This window comes from Dermacentor variabilis, chromosome 9 (assembly GCF_050947875.1).
Source record: "Dermacentor variabilis isolate Ectoservices chromosome 9, ASM5094787v1, whole genome shotgun sequence".
Taxonomy (NCBI): domain Eukaryota; kingdom Metazoa; phylum Arthropoda; class Arachnida; order Ixodida; family Ixodidae; genus Dermacentor; species Dermacentor variabilis.
In genome coordinates, this window is record NC_134576.1 from 10,512,046 (window position 1) to 10,534,829 (window position 22,784).

At 44.6% G+C, this 22,784-nt stretch overlaps 1 long non-coding RNA gene across 1 annotated transcript; it reads right to left on the bottom strand.

The window, feature by feature from the left end:
* Positions 1-1,580: 1,580 nt before the first annotated feature.
* LOC142558607 (uncharacterized) lies at positions 1,581-17,440 on the bottom strand. The gene is made up of 3 exons (XR_012823045.1): positions 17,285-17,440; positions 7,530-7,588; positions 1,581-3,087 (listed from the first exon to the last, which is right to left on the bottom strand). It is a non-coding gene; the product is annotated as an uncharacterized LOC142558607 (long non-coding RNA).
* Positions 17,441-22,784: the final 5,344 nt, after the last annotated feature.

Sequence of the window (22,784 nt, forward strand, 5' to 3'; positions counted from 1 at the left end):
ATAGCGCCAAAACTTGTCCCCGTAAGATTCAGTACACGCGAAACCAATTGCGGCACACAGCGGCGCTGCTCTTCGGTAATTGTGCCACTACGCCGAGCGCGGCCACTCTGCTTTCAAAGCACCGCAAAAAGAAGTGAAATTAGCTAAAATAACGTCTGGGGTCAGATAGAGCGCCAAAACTTGTCCCGGTAAGATTCAGTACACACGAAACTAACTGCGGCACACAGCTGCGCTACTTTTCGCTAACTGCGCCACTACGCCGAGCGCGGCCACTATTCTTGAAAAGTACCATAAAAAGTAGTGAAATTACCTAAAATAATGTCAGGGGTCCGAGAAAGCGCCAAAACTTGTCCCGGTAAGATTCAGTACGCACGAAACTAACTGCGGCACACAGCCGAGCTGCTTTTCGCTATCTGCGCCACTACGCCGAGCGCGGCCACTGTGCTTAAAAAGTACCCCAAAAAGAAGTGAAATTAGCTACGACAATGTCTGGGGTCAGATATAGCGCCAAAACTTGTCCCCGTAATATTCAGTACACGAGAAACTAACTGCGGCACACAGCCGAGCTGCTTTTCGCTAACTGCGCACTACGCAGAGCGCGGACATTCTGCTTGAAAAGTGCCCCAAAATGTTGTGAAATTAGTTACAATAATGTCTTGGGTCACAGAAAGCGCTGAAACTTGTCCCGGTAAGATTCAGTACACACGAAACTAACTGCGGCACACAACCGAGCTGCTTTGCGCTAACTGCGCAACTACGCCGAGCGCAGCCACTGTACTTAAAAAGTACCCCAAAAAGTAGTGAAATTAGCTACGACAATGTCTGGGGTCAGATATAGCGCCAAAACTTGTCCCGGTAAGATTCAGTACACTGTAAAAAAAATTTCTTCAGTTTACGGTCAAAGTTGCAGGTAAAACGTTGCCGGACACTTTTCCGTTAAATGAAAAACGGTGTTTCCGTAGAACGGACAGGCCGTAAAAATTATTTCCGTTAAATGGAAAATGGTGTTTCCGTAAAACGGACAGGCCGTAAAAATGATTTCCGTTAAATGGAAAATGGTGTTTCCGTAGAACGGACAGGCCGTAAAAATTATTTCCGTTAAATGGAAAACGGTGAGCTCCGTAGTTGTGATTACAGAATTGACCGTATTTTGCAAATAAGAAGAACGGTGAGTTCCGTAAAACGGAAATGCTGTAAATTGAGCCCCGTACTTGTGATTATAGTACATGACCGTACTTTGGTAATGAAGAAACGGGGACTTGAATGCTCGTGTTCTCGAGCCAAATTGTTTCGTTCATTGGAATAAGTTATTTTGGGCAATGAACCACCCAAGTCGTACATTACAACGTGGATAACTTGCAACATCATTTAAGATATAGCTGGAAATGGGGCAGAAATCATAGCACACAGGAAATACACCACACAGAACGTGCTGTGTTTGCATGTTTCCTCCTAGTGTCATTGTTTTCTACACCGCTTATTCTTCGTGTCAGTGTTGTCATGTTGCACTTGGGTTCTGCATCCACCATGTACACAGCATACATACAGATTTGTGTTCGAGAAACAACAAGCCACTTGAATCTGAAAAAAACCTGTGTTTATTCTGCTTTACTGAAAAAAGCAGGGTGTGAGACCGGGCTAGTTGGTATTCCATGCTGAAGTGACCAGCACAAGAGTGAACGGGGGACACTAAAAAGGTGACAAGAACAGGTGCGAACTTCCAATTGGTGTTTATTATGAAAAGGCATGTATATATACTCTTGTGCACTTGATCATAATCAGTTACAAGAGCGCACTAAGGCCGCCCCAAGGCCTAAGGCGGCCTCCCACATACAGACCCCAGGTATGCAAAGTTTTTAATGTCAACGCTAGGGATAATTTGCTAATGCAGTTGCCTTATGCGTTATCTGCCCCCTCAATGATGGGCCTAGTGCTTTCTTGCGCGTTGCTTGCTATTATTTCTGTTTTTTCAGAGTGCATGACATTTGCATGGGGAGTTTTGGATTCCAAGGAAACCCTCTCTCCCTTTTGTACTTTTGTATTATGTTCGTGTAGTCTCATATTTAGGCACCTTCCCGTTTGTCCCACGTAACGCTGCCCACAGAAAAGAGGTGTGCTATTCACTACTCCCCCTGAGCATTTCGACGAAACCTTTTCTGTGAGCAATGTGGCATGAAATTGATTCTCTGCTGACAGGGCTGGTTTTGGCACATAACTGAGATAACTTGTTGGGTGCGGGAAAAATGACCGAAACTCCCGCCCTTTGGCCTATTTTCTTTAGTTTATGCAAGATAGCGTGAATGTATGGGATGACTGCTAGATTCCTGCGAACAGTATCACATAGGTGCAACTAAAGAAAATAGGCCAAAGGACTGCAGTCTTGGTCATTCTTCCGCACCCCGCAAGCTATCTAAGTTATGTGCCAAAACCAGCCCTGTCAGCAGACAATCAAAATCATGCAACATTGTGCAGAGAAAGGGTTTCATCAAATGCTCAAGAGGAATAGTGTATAGCATACCTCTTTCCTGCGGGTAGCGTTACGTGGGACAAATGGGAAGTTCCCTAAACTTGAGACTACAGGAACATAATCGGAGAGTACAAAAAGGGAAAGAAGGTTTCCTTGGAATCCATTGCTCCCAATGCAAATGTCATCGACTGTTTGAAAAAACAGAAATAATAGCAAGCAGTGTGAAAGAAAACACTAGACTCATCATTGAGGCAGCGGCTATTGCAGAATGCAACTGTGTTAGCAAGCCATCCCTATAGCACTGACTGTTAAAGAATTTGAATATCTGGGGTCTGTATGCAGGAAGCCGCCTTAGGCCTTGGTGCGCTCGTTTATTTGTGATGGCCATGTTGACTTGCATGATTGTAACAGATTATGATCAAGTGTGCAAGAGTACATATACATACCTTTTTGTAATGAACACCGGTTGGAAGTTTACGCCTGTCTTTGTCGCCTTTTTAGTGTCCCGTGTCCACTCTTGCGCAAGTCCTTTCCGCATAGACACTAGAAATTGGCTGACTAGAGGAAGGATTGGTTGAGACTTGGAATGACTGGCTGCTTGCAGAGGCCTTCGGCTTTGCCTGAAAAGAAAGAAACACCAATCAATTAAGGCTGTTCAATTATTTACCATCATCATCATCACTATTGTTACTCAGATAAACAATGATTTCGTATTCACAACTGTTACTACAAGTGCTCTTGTCAAAAGAAATGGTTCAGACCCAGCCATGTTGGTATATATTCATTCGTAGCCTTATAGCATAAAAAGCTTCAGATAGAAAGGACCCAAGTCAATTGATGGTTTGCCTGGAACAGCCAAAGATGTCACGTGCACATTATGACATTCGGAGATTACTTCTCCCATATTTAGGTACAGCTGCCATGGCCACATACTGCAGACCATAGCTTTCAACTTTCACTGCTCTATTGCTCCATTAAACAACCTTGCAGATTTTACTGTTTCCCAAAACAATGAAGCACTCTTGAAACAAGCGCAAACCATGCATGTTGTTTACTTCCGACCCAGAACAAGCAAGCCAAAGATATTGTCCAGCTGACAGGCTGGTAGAATAGCAACAATACAAAAAAACCATGCTTGCACCACAACTGTGTCACAACAGCCGTCAGCCCCTTTCGGATATGGTTTGTGTCACGGAAGAAGTATCAATGTGAAATATTCTTTTTACTCAAGCAGTGAAAATTGAAAGTTACGGTTGTGAATGCATCAACATACCCTTCCCATCTTCATAAAAAGTTATAATATTGCACTGTGTTCACCGAAAAATTTGCCCTTTTTGTAAAGAAGCCTGCAATTATGCCTGGACCCCATACATGGCTCTGGCAGGCAGTACTGTTTATTCTGTCCATTTCTTGACTTGCAATTCCATAACGAAACAAATAATGCAACATATTTTTTCAGATTGCATTGCTTCATGTGAATGTGCTTAATTCGGGAAATTTCTGAAATGAATCAAGACTCTCCTAAAAAATTTTAAAGTAGAGTAATTCATTAACATGCCTAAACATGAGCACTTCCCGTAGATTTTGAGAGCCAATGAGGACAGAGCTATTTGCTCAAATTTCTATGACTCATGGCAACAGGATGGCCAAATTCCGTGCTGTTAGTAAATGCAAAGAAAAAAAACTTTGGTCAATTTATGCAATGTTTTTTTCCAAAATTTTTCTTCTTTATACCGTAGTGGGGGTACTCTGTGGTAATTAGTTGGAATTAATGCTATTGGCCTGCAGTCTGGTACAAAATACTTTTAAAGCCGCAGCGACAACACTATTTCCTGCGGATCTATCCAAAATGCAGATTCGGTAAAATACAGGGAGAATGCTTCTAACTAAACAGGTAATTCTATATTGCTTTTTGCAGAGACACCTTTTTTTTCTTGGGAAAACTAAGGTTAATTTCATTGTTGCCAGGCTCGGGCAGCAAAATAAATATTAAAATCAAAATTAAAAGTGATCGCCAGGCATGTCCAGTTGAATTTATCTGAACATGCCCTACTGTCGGCAGTACATATGTTGCCACTTTAAAGGCCTGCAAGAAGGCACCAGTTACATTTTCTAGGGCAAGAAGGCAATGAAGTATGTTACTTAAGGCAATTAGTCACAGGAGTCCTGGTTGAGTAGAAGAAAATTTAAAGACTATAAATTGTTTAGAAGACTTAAGTCACATAAAAGTACCATCATTGCATTGTGCTAAAACTAACCTAAGAGACTGAAACCTGACATGATAAAAATGGAGCTTGAGAATGAAGGCTTGCTCAACAAGCAACAGAACGACAAAAAATGATATGCATGATAAATTAAAAAAAACACGCTGTTGAGGACGGTAAAGAACTAGGCACCATGACGAAATTTGTAAATATGCAAGCATAGGATGGAGTCAGTTGGCGCAAGCCATATATATTTACAGATTACTTGGAAAGGCCTTCGTCCCGCAGTGGACATAATGTATGTGAGAGCACTGTGCCCCTTCGATTATGCAGTCCCAGACTGTCCGCAAACCAGCTGCGGCTTCTGGTCTGGCTTGCAGTGACAGAAGGGCGCATCTCAGTCATGTGATCCCGCTGCCTGGGACTGTCCAAGGTTTTGTTTGAAAGCACCGTGATTGGAAGTCGCTCTCCTGGCTGCTGTTGTCTGCTATTAGCTGCTTAAATTATGGGGTTTTACGTGCCAAATCCACTTTCTGATTACGAGGCAAGCCGTAGTTGAGGACTCCGGAAATTTCGACCACCTGGGGTTCATTAACGTGCACCTAGATCTAAGTACATGGGTGTTTTCATATTTTGCCCCCATTGATATGCGGCCACCGTGGACGGGATTCAATCCCGTGACCTCGTGCTTTTAGCTACTTGTAGATAGCGCCCTACCCAGCAAATTCAGTAGCGTGGTCATCAAAATGGTGCAGTCTCAGAGGCCATGTCGCCGACACAACCATAAAGCTTGCATAATGGAATCGCAGCCTGAGCACATTGAACATAATAACAAAGCTCAGTTTACATCGTGCTCTCGCTCTTCGGGCCCCTTAACCGCTGTATTTAAGCCAGCTCATTCATTTCCTGTAAAATTTAAGCGTCATTGCCACACAAAAATAAGCAAAAACACGGTTGTGCCACATCACTGTTCACCCACAAAGCACAGGCCGATATCCTCAAAGCTCGTGAAACCGTCTACTAAAGGCCTGACGTGTGTCTAGGACAGAGCGCGTCTACACTGTCTACTAATCCTGCACATCCAAAAGCAAAATTCCGAATTTGGGTAACAGAAGGAATCAGCACACATGTCAACAGCAATCTGTGAAGCTCTGATTATACAGGTTGTCCCACGTAACTTGAGCCAAACAATAAAAATATGCAAATGTGACGTAGCTCGACAGAACCAAGGTAATGTTGTTTGCCGTCACTTGGAGATACTTAGATATTTTTTGATTCCACCACAATAAATATTTCATCTTCGTTAATTAATCAACTTTTCAAATATTATAATCAGATTAGAAGCGTCCATGAGAAAATTGTAGAGCAACATGAAAAGCTCCCCATACAGCTTTCTGTTGTTTGAGACATGCTGCGTAGAAGTGTTTTTTCGAGAAAGAAGCTCGCGAATACACAAAAAGTGCTGCGAATGGACAGTCACGCAACAATTTAGTGTGTATTTGCAGGCTTCTTTCACGCTAGGAAAAACACTTTTATGTAGCATGTATTAATCATAATATTTGGGAAGTTGATTAATTACCGAATACTAATGATTTAATCTGGCGAAATGAAAAAGAAATGAGTATGTCGAAGCGAGGGCAAACAACATTACCTTGGTTCTGTCCAGTTACGTGGCATTTGCATATTTTCAAGTTACGTGAAACACCCTGTATGCCACGCCAGCTACCAGCATTAAATATCTACATGCAATATGATATGTTTCCTCGTCCACCAGTTTCACTCATCTGAACAGCGAAATCTACCTGTTTACTATGCATATAGCAATGAGCATGACAGATGTCACGAAACACATCAAGAAAAGCAAGCATTTGCGCCTGATCACTGTGTTTTGCCTTAAGGTTGCAGCAATTAGACCACTCATGAAACCCTCGCATTATGGCACACAAAGCATCGATTTAACAGAAGCGATAGCTGAGTGCATGATATTTGCTGTCTGGAACGCGCAAAGTACATATAAACACACAGCCTCTTTTAAAACATAGCATCAAGCCCGCATGCATCTTTTTAAGACAGCCGCTGTCTGGTAGCTACTTGCATATGTCTGAACAAATATCTGCTGACAGCTCTGAGAGTCCGCAGAGTCTGTGACTTCTGGTAAAATGAATGCGATACTGGCTGCTCTCGGACTGGTGGATGGGGCTTCCGAAGCCGATTGAGAAAATCGAATGCGGGACAGCAGTGCTAAGCAGTCCAGGACTGTCAAGGACTGATAATCGAAGAGGCCCACTAATGCTTTGTGTTCCTATCCTATGTAATCTCTTCATACTGATCAGCTCAAGCTGCATGGCAAAGTCTCTTGTTAGTGCTCTGAAGACAAGCCTCTGGCACAAACATTGGCTATAGAGACGACCATCGTTCGACAACTGTTGATCTGTTCATAGAAGTGAGAATTCCGCGACAAACTTTTCAATGAAGTAAGCAATATGATGATGAACTTGTTTCACAAAACTTCATAAGTACACCTGACCTTTGACTCATTTTTGCATGTAAGTAAATATTATGAAATTGTCGCTGTGAACAGTTGTCCCCGACTGCTGTACACTTGTGATAAAAAATTAACCGTATTTGAAAGTTTGTATAATTAGCCAGGAGAGCCGCACTTGCTGGATGGCTCATCATTCAATTTGGAAAAAAATTCAGCAGTGAGCAGCAATTGTATCACTAATGACCTTGAACATCTTTTATAATTATTAATTTGTAAACACCTGTTGTCGAACAGCCCACCTACTGAAGTTTTGAACACATTGTACACAACTATAGCACATACTACGCGAAATAAGATCTGTAATAGACCTTACCAAATACAATATTAGTGTGGCGGCAAGTCAAATGGCTCCTTGCAATGCTTGCGTCCTTCCTGGGAGAACAAAAAACGACATTAGGCTTACACTGACAGCACCAAACCACATAATTTAAGTTGCAAACAAGTGCCCCAGAACATAGGAAGTTCTAATTAGATATGGTCAACCTGCTTGACCATGTCACAGACATTGAATGACAGAATGTACTTTTATGGAGCCGCAACTCTATGAAATACATGCTAATACAAACATGCTAGTACACAGAATCAAATTGGATGCATGAAAATTCTCAGTAAACCTTTATTTCCTAGCAACCACAAGTTGCTCTTTGTGAAGTGCAACAAGTGAGTGTCTAACCTACACTAAGAAGGTGGAAAATTCGGGAGCCTTTTTGGTGAATAACTAACCATATCTCTACCGGTACCCAGCAATACAAAGGTGAATTGTAAGTATTATATTGATTAACGAAACAGTTCAGTGCTACCAAGCAAGTACAATAAATTATTTCGAATTCATCTTCATGTCAGGCTAATCAAGTTAATTTTCTTTAGATCACATGAGAGAATGGTTGGAAAAAATATTGGAATCTGTCAACAATGTTGAAGCAATTTTATGATGGCCTGCAGTTGTTGAAATAAGACCTGGGGCAGGGGGAGAAAAGACAAAGAAGTGTGATAAAACAAAATGGGGCCTGTGCTGTGCAGCTACTAAATGCAGTTTTATTAAATTATGATGTGCAAAACAGCAGATGTAAGAGATGCGAGACCCTCAGGTGGTATTTTGCAATGTTGTTACGGGAAATTGTTTCAAAGATGACTCCTTAACCCTTCAAGGGTCAATGACGTATATTTACGGCACTATCTGTAGGTTTAAAAAGCGCGACAATTTCCTAACCTTTTCTTTTCTGTCATGTGCTGCCATTATGTGGAAATGCAGGGAATTTCTTTTGCACGCCTCGCTCTCTCAGTTTTCGTTGCATGGTTTGTTTTAGCGCTAGTTTGCTCCTGCGCGTCTATGTACTACCGCTTGCGCATTGGCGTGCGCGCGGGCGGGTGGCGGTTGGGGTTTTGTTTTCGCAGGCCGTTTCGGCTTCTTGCGCTTGCAAAACTGATGGCTATCTCGTTACTAATCGCCTTGTTTCTCGCTCATTTAGTGCTCGCAGGGGTGCGCATAGGAAGGATGCTGCCGTGCATGCGCTTCTGTTGCTCCTTTTCTTTTTTTTGAGACTCGCGAAAACTAATTGCATCTGGTTGGCGATAAGATGAAGATTAGTGGAAGTTTGTCACATGTTTTGCTTTTTTGATGGGCACACAACCGCACAGTTTTCTTGAGTGCATGCACCTACACAGTTCGATTACACTATGGATGTACTATCATAAGCAATATGAAAGGGAACACAGGAACGCGTGGCAAACAGCCTTGAAACAGACTCGGAGCGATACGCGGATGGCGCTGTGAAAAATGAAGGGGGAAAGGGGAGTGCTCTTCCACTAACTGTTGGCACTCCCAGCACGCTGGCATTTCTACAAAGGAGCAGCTTACGTCATGGATCGTCCGACAGCCGATAAGATGGTGATCGTCACCAGTGACTTACACCGATTCACTTTCTTTTCTTTCATTCTCTTTTTTTGTTCGTGCAACCACTTGATAGTACTCCGAGAAAAAGTTTGCCCTGTATTTCAAACCGATTCTTTATTTGAATCGACGCACTCGGTTGTCAGTGGCACCTCGAACAGTGGCGACGCTCAAACCAATGACGACAGAGGAATAGAATAAAGAGAAATTAAAAAAAAAAGAACATTGACAAACTGTCTCTCGTGCGACTGTTGCACGAAGTTCGTTCAGAGAAAATTCACGTCGCACACTGCAGTGGCCCACGCAGAGCAGTCAACCCTGAATTTGCAGCCTCAAGATGCCTCGAGTGCCTCTTAAAGAGCGGGAAGATATAATAGAAATGTCTAAAAGAGGTTATACGCAGCGCAATATTGCTCTCGTGACAAGCCGCCCATTGAAAACGGTCAACCGGATTATCCAGGCTTACCGAGACGAAGGACGCATAAACGATGCGCCGCACCGCACACCACCTCGATCAACAACGAACGACCAAGACCTTTGCATCGTGGCTGCCGTCAGCGACAAGCCATTTCAAAGTGCAAAAGACATTCGAGGTGCTCTTGGCTTGAACAACTTGAGCGACAGCACGGTACGACGAAGGCTTAGAGAAGCAGGACTGCAAAGCCGCATCGCCGCACAGAAACCTCTGCTCACCGCAGCCAACAAAGCGGCTCGCCTGAGGTTCGCTACTGAACACCGCAGCTGGAGTGAGAGTGGGTAGAAGTATGTAGTTTTCTCTGATGAGTCCACGTTCTCGAGCCGCTGGGACAAACGAAAGAGAGTGTGGTGGACCGCAAACACACGCTTTAGTCCGCAGAATATCCAGGAGGTGGCCGCCAGTGGACGCGTGTCTGTGAACGTCTGGGGGGGGCGATTTCCCACGCAGGCCTAGGCCCACTGGTGAGAATTGATGGGAGGTTCACCAGTGCTGCGTATTGCACTCTGCTCGAGCACCAGATGATCCCCTACGTGTTGAACAGGCTGCACCTGGATGGGTGTTATTTTTTCCAACAGGACTTGTCTCCCGTTCACACATCGAAGGACGTGGCGCGCCTTTTGGAAGAGCGAGGGGTAATGCAACTTCAGTGGTGTGCGAAGGGTGCCGACATGAACATTATAGAGCACGTTTGGGGCCGTATGAAAGTGAACCTTTCGAAGAGCTCACTAGAATTGGCGAACTCCGACCAACTATGGGAAGCAATAGAACATGAGTGGAAGCCCGCCTTCAGCGTGATACCGCACTCATCGAGGCTCTCTACGCATCTTTGCCTCAAAGAACAGAGGCCATCGTTAAGTCGACGGTGGCATGACGCGTTATTAGGCCACCAACGAACAAAGCAAAGGACGAGGATAAGCTGCGATAACGCTACTGCCTTATTTCATTTGCTTCAATATCTTTTTAATATTCGGCAAGCGCCAATAAAATTATTTTGAACTTACCCTTAAAGACAATTTTTTCCCGGTTTAGAAGATTTACCATAAATCAATATCGAAGTCCGGAACAGTGCTATCTTTTGTAATGATTCGACGCAAAAGGTTACCAGTGACGCAATATCGAACAGTGTTATCACTGTCTGCTGGCGATGTGAAATTCCGCACTTTGCAGACGCATGGCGGGAGTGCGAACAGTTGTTAGAACAGCGTCCCCCTTTCCACTTTGTTTCCAACGGTGGCCGCTGCATATCACCCATATAGCTGGGTCTGAGGGTGTTTTCTACGCGTTCCTGTGTTCCCTTAGATATTGCTCATAATAGTACATATTAGTGTAAGAGCAGGAACATTTGAGTCTTGCAAAGTATTCTCGTGTGCACATTTTCAAAGCCTTGAACTATAACAATGTAACAAATTTTTTACTCTTATAGGTTTATTTCCTTTTTTATTATTGTTATTCATGAATAACGAGTACCGTATGTACCAACGCAAAATAATTTTTTTGTGGCTTTACGGACACCCTAGAAAAATTACGGTAAATTTTTTTCGAAATAAGTCCCTAAAAATTGGAATCTGCAATAAAAAAAATCGACCCTGGGCGGTCGAATATGGCGAAAAAGATCGACCCTCAGGGGGTTAATTATATTCATGTAATCTTTAGAAACGGATGGCATAAAGGACATACTTGTTGACAGTTTTATAGCGAGTCATGAACACGATGCACGCGGGAGTTAAAGAAGCATCTTTAAAAAATGCTCTAGAAACTTGCAAAAAGCAAGTTTCTATAACCTCTCACAACACCGAGCTTCACCTACAAGTGTTGTAACATTTCCTTGCAACGTGCAGCACTGTTTTCACAGACATAGTTTGAATCACTGTGTCACAAGCTCTGGAAACAAAAGTGCATACATAAGTGCTAAACAAGCACATATGATGCCCTACCCCTACTGCACAGACACATTTATCTACACTAACACATGTAGATGGATTATATCATCCATTTGGTAGCTTCTGATCATGTTCCAAAGCATGAATCTCATAACTGCAAATTCTATAAGAATGTGACACCGACTGATTACTTGGGGACAACACGAAAAGATGGGAGAAGGCCAAACAACACGAGCGCAGGCTAAGACTTTTGGTTAATTGCGCACGCACACACACACACACACACACACACACACACACACACACACACACACACACACACACACACACACACACACACACACACACACACACACAAACAAACACAAACACAAACAAACAAATATTAGGCCTATTTGTCCTGCCTAGTTGCAGCTGCAGGACAACGGGATGTTGTAAACAACCACACAGTTGAACTGCTGCATGTGCCTCTTGCTACACTTTGCGCCAAGGCCTGGTCTGATTCACCTTTTTGAACCCAGATTTTGAGACCATGGCTGACCTTCTGAACGTGATCTAACAGTGGTCACACCACTGTAGGCCAATGTTAGACCTGGGTATAGAAGTTCTCCTCGACTTGTTGAGGATGCTATTTCGTGCTTCTGTGACAGAGCTTCACAGCCGAACAGTGCGCTGATGCGAAAGGCAGAATTCCCTCCTTAAAAGACGGGGCATAGATGCAGTGCACATGACACTCACCAAAGAAAACAATGAGGTCAAGAAATGGAAGATCACTGTCTAGTTGTAGTTTTCCAGTAGAACACGTTGTGGGGACTACTTGGTGAAGAGCTTTCAGAAGATGAAGCGCCAACAGAGACAACACAGTAAGAAAGAACAAAGACAGCACAAGGTGCTACTTGCAACTGTTTATTGAGGTCAAAAGCAGCTGAATATATAGCCATGGGGAGAAGGGGAAGAAAAAAACAGAAGCATTGCTTGTGTGAAGGCGCACGCGCGAGAACACAGAAGATGAAGGGAATCATAAGATTAGCCAAAATCTAAAATTTATCTAAAAACATGCATTCATTTGTGTAAATATTCAGACACAGGCATGCTGACACAGGCATCCCCTCTATTCTTAATCTGGTTGGCCTTCAACAGCTCACGTGCCATAGTGTATTTGCTTTTAAGCACGATCGTTGTATCCTGAAGCCTTGCTTCACATACTTGCTTATTCTCATTCCTGCAGGCCTTGCAATGAAGTGGCAAGTTTGAGCCATAACTATTTTTCAGCGGAAGCTTGTGCTCCCACAGGTGTTCGCTGATACATCAGCCAGTTTGTCCGATACACTCTTTCCCACACTTCCACGGTATACGACCGCTTCTTCACACTTCACAAAAGGATTTGTATGTTTAATAGAACACTCTACTTTTAGAGTCATGAGATCCAATCAGGCGGCACAAAGTAGCAAGCTTTCGGGGCGCAGCAGAAACCACAGGAATTTTATATTTTGCGGCGATGTGTTTAAGATTACGCGCCACTTCGTGAGAATACGGTATCGCCACTGGATACGGCAGAAATCCTTGCGGGCACGAGGTCTGTATACCGACCCTGCAATTAATTGTTGCAATATAAGTCTATGCACTCCAAGACTGTTAAACGTGCGATTGCCACTATGTGCCTTGAATTTACCCTTAAAGAATTGTGCTGTCATAAGGCACACAAAACCTTTGACGAACAGATTTTGAAGTTGAAGAAAGCTGGCTTTCCTTGTTTGGTTTTGAGCAAAGTTTCGGAGGCGTTGTTGAAAAAGGTGCAAAAAGAAAGAAACTGAAGCAGTGAAGAAGGTCAAACATTGGAAAAGAAAGCTACAGTGGTGATACCGTATTCTCACAAAGCAGCACATAATCTTAAACATGTCATCGTCAAATACAAAATTCCTGTGGTTTCTTCCGAGCCCCAAAAACTTGCTACTTTGTGCCGTCTGATTGGATATGATGACTAAGAAAGTAGAGTGATCTAGTAAACACACAAACCCTTTTGTGAAGTACGGAGAAGGGGTCGTATACTGCATACCGCTGAAGTGTGGGAAGGAGTAAACCGGACAAACTGGCCAATGTATTAATGAACACCTGCAGGAGCACAAGCTTTCACTCAAAAATGGTTATGGCTCAAACTTGCTGCTTCATTGCAAGGCATGTGAGAATGAGAATAAGCAAGTACGTGAAGCAAGGCTTCCTAATACAACAATCATGTTTAAAAGCAATGACACTGTGGCACGTGAACTTTTGGAGGCCAACCAGACTAAGAAAAGAGGGGACGCCTGTGTCGACACCTCGTCTCCGACTATTTACAGAAATGAACGCATGTTTTTAGATAAGTTTTAGATTTTGGTTAATCTTATGATTCCCTTCATATACATCTTCCATATTTTTGCACATGCGCATTCACATAATCAGTGCTTCTTTTTTTTTTCTTCCCCCTCTCCCCATGGCTATATATTCAGTGCTTTTGACCTCAATAAACAGTTGCAAGTAGCACCTTGTCCTGTCTTTGTTCTTTCTGACTGTGCTGTCTCTGTTGGCACTTCATCTATTGAAATGTAGTTTTCCCCTTTCCATGAGCTCATCTAGCACTGTAGAGAAGACAGAAAACAAATAACTCAACCCATTTAGTAGCCTTACTTCACGTCATATAGGGTAGAAAGTTTCCAATGAAGCAGAATACCTTTACTACGCTGGTTCTTACAGCAGCTAGTGTTTTACGACTAGCTGACAGTGTTCTCGGCAGTGAAAAGTCACAATTAAAGTGGTTGAGCAACTATTTAATGTCTCCTACAAAGTGCCACGCATGTTCAAGTAAGCAAAACTACTACTGAAAGGCAAGCTCCACTATCTGGGCCTGAAGATTTTCTGTGGTGAGCATCGAGCTGGAGCTATTCCCTGCACTCAAAGGTGTTTTTAACTTTTCTATTGGTGCACCTGAACACTGAAGCATGTTGTTGCTACAGGAACACCGGAGATCACATTTAACACTTGGTACCACCCCGACGTGGAGGGGAGCTTCCATAACCAAGTACAATGTTTGCTTTTAACAGTGCGTTCGCACTGCCTTTTAGCATGCATTGCCAAGAAGCATTTAATGGAGTTGAACGTAGCTGACGTCTTAGGTCAGACAACTTCGAGTAAGCCAAGGCCTATGACTGTTATGCAATCTGTACACAAAGGCAACCATCAATTCAAGCAAATTGTTCAGAGAGTTGAAACTACCTTTTTATTTTCAGTGCCAAGCAATCTGGGCACGTACAAAATGTTAACCGGACCAGGGCAACACGTGAAGTTTACATCAAAAAGTATGTGCTGGAGTTCATAGGTACTACGGTTGGTGCTGTTTACAATATCCCACTGTCCTGCAGCAGCAATTATGTAGGACAAACCGGCCGACGACTCAAGGATTATCTTACAAAACATGCACAGACCCTTGACACAACATGGGGGAGCAACATAGCTATTGATGCTGCTTTGTGCAGTTGTACACCAAATTTTTAGCAGTGAAGTATCTTCATGACACATTTTCATAGCAGACTTAACTTTCAGAATAGCTCCCACTATGCTAGCGTGTCATCACTTAACCTGCCGGAGCATTCTGAATTGGGCTGCTTGGTGCATGTTTAGAAGGGAACCGAACAGGGCTACAGACAGGACAAAGGGAATATGTTGCTGTGTACAACACTGTCACTTCATACTGGCAGTAGCACTGTTCGTTCCCTTTTAAATATTCATATCTTTTGGTCGCCTGACCACGCAACGCTGCTGCGAGCTCAGGCTATAATTTTACATTGTTACGTTGCCTTCCAATGTTGCACTTAATTACATCATCGCATACTCATCTGTTATAGTTAGCTCAACACTAGCTCACAGTGAGCTTATTCGTGGCTAATCTTAGTTACCATGGAGCCCATGCATGACGGTGCTAACGATCAGTGTGCAGTGTTGTTGCATACTCATTAAGCCAACACTAGACAAACAGTTATTTTATTGGTGCGTGTTTTATCTGTTGCCTCAAATTTTGAACTCTGGCACTATAAGTGTTTTTTAAACACCACTCATATGTGCAACCAAGTCAGGTATGAAACAATATCCCTTTCAAGTCGACGTGCTCATACTGAACCAATTTGTTGCCACAGGAAAACAAATCATCAATTATCCTTTGAATGCATCTGCAAAAATTACTCTACTTGCATAGGCCTCGTCATTCCACCAACATTTGCAGTCACTGTCTATTAAGACTGCATATGCAAGACAGATATACAATAGAATGGCACAGCTTTCCAGAACAAAGAGCACCACTAGACAGACTGCTGTGGCACACTTTCTCAGGCCCGCTGGCTGAGAAACTGCGCACAAACCGGCACACAGACATCCTTCACTGGTGCAATAGCTGCAATTGAAGCAAATAATATCAGGTATTTTCAGACCGGTCGTCCACAGTAAAGCAAAAACATTTTCATATACAAATACTCTTGCACATAAGCTTGTCACCGAATTACCGATTGCTGTGGTATCGTTTGGTGTCTTCAATTGTATCGTTCAACTCATTTAAAAAAAGACTTCATGAAGCACCTTCTATTCGGCAAAACAGCAGACATTTTGCTCTACATAACTCACAACATGTATTTTAGAATAATTATTGTATTGATGCCTATATGCTGAAAATTAGTCTATGCAACTAGAGACAGTCAGTATTAGAACCAGCCTTTAACATCAGTGTTGACACATCTTTTGATTTTTTATACCAGTTTGGAACATTTGTAACTTTGGATGTCCATTACACACTTTTTGGCACCGCTATTCTGTGTCAACGTTACGTTAAAAATTACTTATCACATGCACTTGCTTTACAATTAAGCCGCAGATGGGCAAAATTTACGTGGCAATCCACTCCCAGATTACGTTAAATGCTGACGTATTGCGTCAGAACGTTGATAGTCACCCTGGTAGCTGTCTGAAGTAAAAACAAAACAAAAACAAAAATTCGCGAAACATCTGGTGCCGATTACCAGCTAGCAAAATAATCAATTTCTTCTCCAGCGACCCTTAATGGGTATCACGCGGACACCTTCAAGTGCGATCGCGCACGATTGCTCGATCCCAAAGTGTTCCAAGGCACCGTGTTACACCAGTGTTACGTAACACTGCAGATCGCACGAGGTTACGGCAGCAAGCACGCTACACCGTCCATTCATTGTGATGTAGGGGCATCGCATGCAACATGCTCTATGAGGTCTTCATACACAAGCAGACTTTCAATTCCAGAAGCAGTCTTTCAATTACGGATATGAACACAGCGATTATGCACGCCAAGCACACTGCGTCCTAAGCTTAAGGAAAAAGAATTTCGCTGTGATGCAATGCGTCGCCGAATACGGCTAACATAGTGTTACACCGCGCCGTGAGAGATTGCTAAGGGGAACAGTAACTTCACTTTATTTTGGAATGCCAAGAACACATCACAACACATTGCAAAACTGGAATGCCAACGTCAGTAAACCAGCTGCCACATACAGCCGATAACGAACTGCTACAGACGACATCGTCGCTGATGTTGCCTACGCGCCTCAATGTACTCTATATGAAATCAGCACAACAAACGCTACACCATTTATCACAGACTCGCAATGCCGCGGCTTTATCAATCCTCATGGCCAAGCGGGAATGTCGTTACAGGGCACTGACAGGGCATGCTCACACAACACAGTTCAGCCCGTCACCGGCCATCGCGGTGCATTTCGCACGCGCGACGTGCACCAACAACAAAAAAGGACACTTAAATCACTTACTTGCGTAGCAGTCCATCGTCGATTCCTTCTTATTCTCTCAGTGAAATCCCAAATGCAACAGGTATACCACCACCGCACACCGCCATTTCCAGCCGCTGTCCACTCTGTACTGTTGAGGCGGAGAAATGCAACCCGTCGTGTAGAAGCGATGAAGGGTGGTAAGCAGCGCCACCGCTGAAACCTCTTCCGTTTGTGCGTGCGTACTACGATTCGCCTATGAATAATGTTCAAGCAGCGTTACCTATGGTGATATTAGGTAACTGCTGGTAAACGTGGGCGGTGTCTTTTCTTTATATTCGTTGCGTGTTGATTTTTCGCTCTTAACATGCTCAGTTGCCCTCCACATGAAATTACGGACGGTTCTCCGTATTTCAAAAACAGAGCTCACGTCCGTTTTTTTACGTAGAATTCCGCCGTTTTTCATGAAACTGAACGGTCTACGTAATTTTTACGGCAGGTTTGACTGTAAAATTACGGAAATTTTTTACAGTGTACACACAAAACTAACCGCGGCACACAGCTGCGCTGCTTTTCGCTAACTGCGCCACTACGCCGAGCGCGGCCACTGTGCTTAAAAAGTACCCCAAAAAGTAGTGAAATTAGCTACGACAATGTCTGGGGTCAGATATAGCGCCAAAACTTGTCCCCGTAAGATTCAGTACACGCGAAACCAATTGCGGCACACAGCCGCGCTGCTTTTCGCTAATTGCGCCACTACGCCGAGCGCGGCCACTCTGCTTTCAAAGTACAGCAAAAAGTAGTGAAATTAGCTAAAATAACGTCTGGGGTCAGATAGAGCGCCAAAACTTGTCCCGGTAAGATTCAGTACACGCGAAACTAACGGCGGCACACAGCCGAGATGCTTTTCGCTAACTGCGCCACTACACCGGGTGCGGCCACTGTGCTTAAAAAGTACCCCAAAAAGTAGTGAAATTAGCTACGAGAATGTCTGGGGTCAGATATAGCGCCAAAACTTGTCCCCGTAAGATTCAGTACACGCGAAACCAATTGCGGCACACAGCCGCGCTGCTTTTCGCTAATTGCGCCACTACGCCGAGCGCGGCCACTGTGCTTGAAAAGTATCCTAAAAAGTAGTGAAATTAGCTACAATAATTTCTGGGGTCCGAGAAAGCGCCAAAACTTGTCCCGGTAAGATTCAGTACACACGAAACTAACTGCGGCACACAGCCGAGCTGCTTTGCGCTAACTGCGCAACTACGCCGAGCGCAACCACTGTGCTTAAAAAGTACCCCAAAAAGTAGTGAAATTAGCTACGAGAATGTCTGGGGTCAGATATAGCGCCAAAACTTGTCCCCGTAAGATTCAGTACACGCGAAACCAATTGCGGCACACAGCCGCGCTGCTTTTCGCTAATTGCGCCACTACGCCGAGCGCGGCCACTGTGCTTGAAAAGCACCCTAAAAACTAGTGAAATAAGCTACAATAATGTCAGGGGTCAGAGAAAGCGCCAAAACTTGTCCCGGTAAGATTCAGTACACACGAAACTAACTGCGGCACACAACCGAGCTGCTTTGCGCTAACTGCGCAACTACGCCGAGCGCAACCACTGTGCTTAAAAAGTACCCCAAAAAGTAGTGAAATTAGCTACGACAATGTCTGGGGTCAGATATAGCGCCAAAACTTGTCCCCGTAAGATTCAGTACACGCGAAACCAATTGCGGCACACAGCCGCGCTGCTTTTCGCTAATTGCGCCACTACGCCGAGCGCGGCCCCTCTGCTTTCAAAGTACAGCAAAAAGTAGTGAAATTAGCTAAAATAACGTCTGGGGTCAGATAGAGCGCCAAAACTTGTCCCGATAAGATTCAGTACACACGAAACTAACTGCGGCACACAGCTGCGCTACATTTCGCTAACTGCGCCACTACGCTGAGCGCGGCCACTGTGCTTGAAAAGTATCCTAAAAAGTAGTGAAATTAGCTACAATAATTTCTGGGGTCCGAGAAAGCGCCAAAACTTGTCCCCGTAAGATTCAGTACACGTGAAACCAATTGCGGCACACAGCCGCGCTGCTTTTCGCTAATTGCGCCACTACGCCGAGCGCGGCCACTCTGCTTTCAAAGTACCGCAAAAAGTAGTGAAATCAGCGAAAATAACGTCTGGGGTCAGATAGAGCGCCAAAACCTGTCCCGGTAAGATTCAGTACACGCGAAACTAACTGCGGCACACAGCTGCGCTACTTTTCGCTAACTGCGCCACTACGCCGAGCGCGGCCACTGTGCTTGAAAAGTACCATAAAAAGTAGTGAAATTACCTAAAATAATGTCAGGGGTCCGAGAAAGCGCCAAAACTTGTCCCGGTAAGATTCAGTACACGAGACACTAACTGCGGCACACAGCCGAGCTGCTTTTCGCTAAATGCGCCACTACGCAGAGTGCGGACATTCTGCTTGAAAAGTGCCCCAAAATGTTGTGAAATTAGTTACAATAATGTCTTTGGTCAGAGAAAGCGCTGAAACTTGTGCCGGTAAGATTCAGTACACACGAAACTAACTGCGGCACACAACCAAGCTGCTTTACGCTAACTGCGCAACTACGCCTAGCGCAGCCACTGTGCTTAAAAAGTACCCCAAAAAGTAGTGAAATTAGCTACGACAATGTCTGGGGTCAGATATAGCGCCAAAACTTGTCCCCGTAAGGTTCAGTACACGCGAAACCAATTGCGGCACACAGCCGCGCTGCTTTTCGCTAATTGCGCCACCACGCCGAGCGCGGCCACTCTGCTTTCAAAGTACAGCAAAAAGTAGTGAAATTAGCTAAAATAACGTCTGGGGTCAGATAGAGCGCCAAAACTTGTCCCTGTAAGATTCAGTACACACGAAACTAACTGCGGCACACAGCTGCGCTGCTTTTCGCTAACTGCGCCACTACACCGGGCGCGGCCACTGTGCTTAAAAAGTACCCCAAAAAGTAGTGAAATTAGCTACGACAATGTCTGGGGTCAGATAGAGCGCCAAAACTTGTCCCGGTAAGATTCAGTACACACGAAACTAACTGCAGCACACAGCTGCGCTACTTTTCGCTAACTGCGCCACTACGCCGAGCGCGGCCACTATTCTTGAAAAGTACCATAAAAAGTAGTGAAATTACCTAAAATAATGTCAGGGGTCCGAGAAAGCGCCAAAACTTGTCCCGGTAAGATTCAGTACACACGAAACTAACTGCGGCACACAGCCGAGCTGCTTTTCGCTATCTGCGCCACTACGCCGAGCGCGGCCACTGTGCTTAAAAAGTACCCCAAAAAGTAGTGAAATTAGCTACGACAATGTCTGGGGTCAGATATAGCGCCAAAACTTGTCCCCGTAAGATTCAGTACACGCGAAACCAATTGCGGCACACAGCCGCGCTGCTTTTCGCTAATTGCGCCACTACGCCGAGCGCGGCCACTCTGCTTTCAAAGTACAGCAAAAAGTAGTGAAATTAGCTAAAATAACGTCTGGGGTCAGATAGAGCGCCAAAACTTGTCCCTGTAAGATTCAGTACACACGAAACTAACTGCGGCACACAGCTGCGCTGCTTTTCGCTAACTGCGCCACTACACCGGGCGCGGCCACTGTGCTTAAAAAGTACCCCAAAAAGTAGTGAAATTAGCTACGACAATGTCTGGGGTCAGATAGAGCGCCAAAACTTGTCCCGGTAAGATTCAGTACACACGAAACTAACTGCAGCACACAGCTGCGCTACTTTTCGCTAACTGCGCCACTACGCCGAGCGCGGCCACTATTCTTGAAAAGTACCATAAAAAGTAGTGAAATTACCTAAAATAATGTCAGGGGTCCGAGAAAGCGCCAAAACTTGTCCCGGTAAGATTCAGTACACACGAAACTAACTGCGGCACACAGCCGAGCTGCTTTTCGCTATCTGCGCCACTACGCCGAGCGCGGCCACTGTGCTTAAAAAGTACCCCAAATAGAAGTGAAATTAGCTACGACAATATCTGGGGTCAGATATAGCGCCAAAACTTGTCCCCGTAATATTCAGTACACGAGAAACTAACTGCGGCACACAACCGAGCTGCTTTGCGCTAACTGCGCAACTACGCCGAGCGCAGCCACTGTGCACGAAAAGTACCCCAAAAAGTAGTGAAATTACCTAAAATGTTATCTGGGGTTAGAGAAAGCGCCACAACTTGTCCCGGTAAGATTCAGTACACGCGAAACTAACTACGGCACACAGCCGCGCTGCTTTTCGCTAATTGCGCCACTACGCCGAGCGCGGCCACTCTGCTTTCAAAGTACCGCAGAAAGTAGTGAAATTAGCTACGACAATGTCTGGGGTCAGATATAGCGCCAAAACTTGTCCCGGTAAGATTCAGTACACACGAAACTAACCGCGGCACACAGCTGCGCTGCTTTTCGCTAACTGCGCCACTACGCCGAGCGCGGCCACTGTGCTTGAAAAGTACCCCAAAAAGTAGTGAAATTAGCTACGACAATGTCTGGGGTCAGATATAGCGCCAAAACTTGTCCCCGTAATATTCAGTACACGCGAAACTAACTACGGCACACAGCCGCCCTGCTTTTCGCTAATTGCGCCACTACGCCGAGCGCGGCCACTCTGCTTTCAAAGTACCGCAAGAAGTAGTGAAATCAGCTAAAATAACGTCTGGGGTCAGATAGAGCGCCAAAACTTGTCCCGGTAAGATTCAGTACACACGAAACTAACTGCGGCACACAGCTGCGCTACTTTTCGCTAACTGCGCCACTACGCCGAGCGCGGCCACTGTGCTTGAAAAGTACCATAAAAAGTAGTGAAATTACCTAAAATAATGTCAGGGGTCCGAGAAAGCGCCAAAACTTGTCCCGGTAAGATTCAGTACACGAGACACTAACTGCGGCACACAGCCGAGCTGCTTTTCGCTAAATGCGCCACTACGCAGAGTGCGGACATTCTGCTTGAAAAGTGCCCCAAAATGTTGTGAAATTAGTTACAATAATGTCTTTGGTCAGAGAAAGCGCTGAAACTTGTGCCGGTAAGATTCAGTACACACGAAACTAACTGCGGCACACAACCAAGCTGCTTTACGCTAACTGCGTCATTACGCCGATCGCGGCCACTGTGCTTGAAAAGTACCCCAAAAAGTAGTGAAATTAGCTACGACAATGTCTGGGGTCAGATATAGCGCCAAAACTTGTCCCCGTAAGATTCAGTACACGCGAAACCAATTGCGGCACACAGCCGCGCTGCTTTTCGCTAATTGCGCCACTACGCCGAGCGCGGCCACTGTGCTTAAAAAGTACCCCAAAAAGTAGTGAAATTAGCTACGACAATGTCTGGGGTCAGATATAGCGCCAAAACTTGTCCCCGTAAGATTCAGTACACGCGAAACCAATTGCGGCACACAGCCGCGCTGCTTTTCGCTAATTGCGCCACTACGCCGAGCGCGGCCACACTGCTTTCAAAGTACAGCAAAAAGTAGTGAAATTAGCTAAAATAACGTCTGGGGTCAGATAGAGCGCCAAAACTTGTCCCGGTAAGATTC